The sequence below is a fragment of the Oryctolagus cuniculus genome, chromosome 5 (assembly GCF_051225735.1).
Source record: "Oryctolagus cuniculus isolate XC-2025 breed Fujian yellow rabbit chromosome 5, ASM5122573v1, whole genome shotgun sequence".
Classification (NCBI taxonomy): domain Eukaryota; kingdom Metazoa; phylum Chordata; class Mammalia; order Lagomorpha; family Leporidae; genus Oryctolagus; species Oryctolagus cuniculus.
This window is the reverse complement of record NC_142871.1, coordinates 165,743,307-165,746,488: the sequence shown is the minus strand read 5'-3', so window position 1 is coordinate 165,746,488 and position 3,182 is coordinate 165,743,307. Positions and strand designations below refer to the sequence as shown.

At 49.7% G+C, this 3,182-nt stretch overlaps 1 pseudogene; it reads left to right on the top strand.

The window, feature by feature from the left end:
• The first annotated feature begins 1,948 nt into the window (after window positions 1-1,948).
• Window positions 1,949-2,431, top strand: LOC149126848 (proteasome subunit beta type-5 pseudogene; annotated as a pseudogene).
• The last annotated feature ends 751 nt before the right edge of the window (window positions 2,432-3,182 follow it).

Below are 3,182 nucleotides of genomic sequence, written 5' to 3'. Positions count from 1 at the left end.
CTGGTTCCTGGCTTTGGCCTGGCCCTGCCCCAACTGTTGCAGCCATTTGGGGAGTGAACTAGTGGATGGAAGATGCTCTCCGTCTCCTCTCTCAATCACTGCCTTTCAAATAAATAAATAAATCTTTTTAAAAAATAAAAGTATATGTGAATACTAAAAAAGAATGTAAAATGTTTTATCAATATCTAATTCAATTGATGAGAATTCGAGGGCCATTGTGGCCATTTGAGGAGTGAATCAGTAGATGGAATCTCTACCTGTCACTCTCTCTCTCTCTATGTGTGTGTGTGTGTGTGTGTGTGTACACATCTCCCTCTCTGTGTCACTCTGCCTTTTTAAAAAATAAATCTTTCTGGCTGGCGCCGCGGCTCACTAGGCTAATCCTCCGCCTTGCGGCGCCGGCACACCGGGTTCTAGTCCAGGTCAGGGCGCCGGATTCTGTCCCGGTTGCCCCTCTTCCAGGCCAGCTCTCTGCTGTGGCCAGGGAGGGCAGTGGAGGATGGCCCAAGTGCTTGGGCCCTGCACCCCATGGGGGACCAGGAGAAGCACCTGGCTCCTGGCTTCGGATCAGCGCGATGCGCCGGCCACGGCGGCCATTGGAGGGTGAACCAACGGCAAAAGGAAGACCTTTTTCTCTGTCTCTCTCTCACTGTCCACTCTGCCTGTCAAAAATAAATAAATAAATAAATCTTTCTAAAAACATCTTTAGGAAAATTACCTCCTGAAAAATTATTATGTAAGAAAATTCATTGTAGTGGCAACTTCTGGAGGGGGGAGAAACAGTGATATTTTATTTCTTTGGGTTGATATGAACATAGAGTTCATTTTATTCTGTATTCTCTTTTAAGTATGAAGTTTTACATGATAAAAATTTAAATATAGAATAACTTCAGAGTCCTATGCAGAGTTGATTGAAAATGGTACGAAAATTCTTAGTATGCCTTGAATTTTGAGTTTAAAATAAAGAGGGAACAGGCAAAAAATGAGAGGCGGCATTAGATAAGCAACATCCAAAGGGGGGGGGGTGTAAGATGAGGATGGAAAATGAAAGGCGAGAGAAGGGACGAAGCCATAGGCCTGGAAGACAGGCGGAAATGCAGGGATGGCAGGTGGACTTGGCCGGGTGAGGTGGCTGAGATGGAGGGCAGGAAACGGGCTGAGGAATATGACACCATGGCACATGCCCCCCACCCCGCACTGTGGAGGGATGGGGAGACAGAGGCCCACCCCAGGCCATGGACCTCAGCCACCTCAGGGACACACCCCTCCACTCCTGCCCTGGCTGCGTGGCCCAAGCCAGGGTGCTCAGCAGACTGGAGGTCCTGGTGGGACCGTGAACACACCCCGGGTGTCCCCCAGGGGACTCAGCCTGCTGTCCTTTCGTGTCCTTCCCCAGGGCCTGAGCAGCAGCCAGCCTCACCACGATCAGGCCCAGCCCTCCAAGCCTGGGGAAGAAAGCCAACCTCCTTCCATTGAACCCTGCCAGGTAGGTGTGCGGCCACACCCAGGGCTCTCCTGGAATGCACACACAACCCTGACTTCAGGGTACACGCGGTGCCATCCTGTCCTCTGACCAAATCGGTCCCAGCGGGGTTAAGGGGGTATATATTTAAAAAAAAAAAAAAGACCATAAAAATACATGTGACTCAGAGAAGTGAAGAAATAGGTATGTTTACAAAAACAAGAAGGAGAGAGAACAAAAGGATAAGCAGGCACAGGAGACCAGGGCAAGGAAGTGTGGCTGTTAGGTGGACGCTGCCTTCCAAACCTGCAGGTGCCTGGTCTTTCTTTCCTCAGGCGCTCGGTTTTAAGAACGGCTGTGTTCTGGCTGTTCGAGTTGCACTCTGGGGATTTAGCGGTGCGAGGATCTAAGCCAGGGATCATCCACCTCCAGTCTCACGCTCGCCCCTCACTCCCCCGGATGGTGAAGAAGGTGACAGAGATTAACCCCTACCCACTGGGCACCATGGCGCGGGGGTGCAGCGGACTGCAGCTTCTAGGAGTAGCTACTGACGTGGCAGTGTCAAATCTATGAGCTTGGGAATAAGAAATGCATCTCCCGCTTGCCAACATGGGATAGCAGTGCAAAGACATGGGGCTGTCCATGGGCAGCCTCCGCTCCATGGAGAGTGAAGGGAAGTGGATTTCAGGAGCCATCTTCTGTGTAGGTTCCGGCTCTGTGTATGCTTATGGGGTCAGACATCAGGACTTTTCTTAGGACCTGGCCCGCCAGACCCTCTACCAAGCCACCCACAGAGATGCCTACTGAGCAGGTGCTGTCGGCCTCTACTCTGGATCCCGGTATCCAGCGACAATGTAGCTGATCTCTTCAACAAGTATCATGGACCTAACCCCTGAACGAGGGTGCAGATGGCTACTTGCATTAGCTGGGGTGACTCTCACTGGTAATATGGATACAGCACCCCTCCTGTAGTGGGGAGGCCATTATTGCATGATGCTTTTTGAAAGTTCTGCAACATTGACCTCTGTGTATTACCAGTTGTTGGTGAGCCGCTGCGGAAGTGTGACTGTTTGTTTTAGTTTCTTGGATGTTAACATCGGACTACCCACTTACTGAATAAAATACATAAATAAATAGAAATAAAAATCCCAGTAGGATTTCTATCTAATGTGCGTCACTTTCACACCAGCCTAACGTCTAAAAGGTGCAGGTAGAACCATCACACACAGGTGTTGTCTACAGTGGCTACCTTGGGGCTCTCCCCGCCAGGTTGGGAGCAAAGGACCAGCAGGGGAGGCGCCCACCCGGCCAGGGGATCCCTCTGGCTTCTCACAGAGCTCACAGACCTCTTCTCCACCAAACATTTGTCAGTTTATAAAATAACACATACAGGGTTGCAAAGGAAACCAATTATTGAAATGGAGTTATCTGAATCATTTTTAAATGCAAACGCTAATAAAAATGATTCTTTTAAAAAAAAACCCTTTATTAAAAGGCTTGATTGGCACAGCCACAGGTGTTTAATGTATACATCAGAATGGGTTTGGAGAGAAGTGTCTACCATCGCTTCATCCTACGCCATGCTCATGCCCATCGCCTCCCACACTCTCCTCCTGCCCTCTTCATGCACTTGCAAGAACACACAGGAGCTGCCCTCTTGGCAAATTTCAACTCTACACAGCAGCACCTGTCACCTGTGCATCAGGGCTCCAGTCCTACA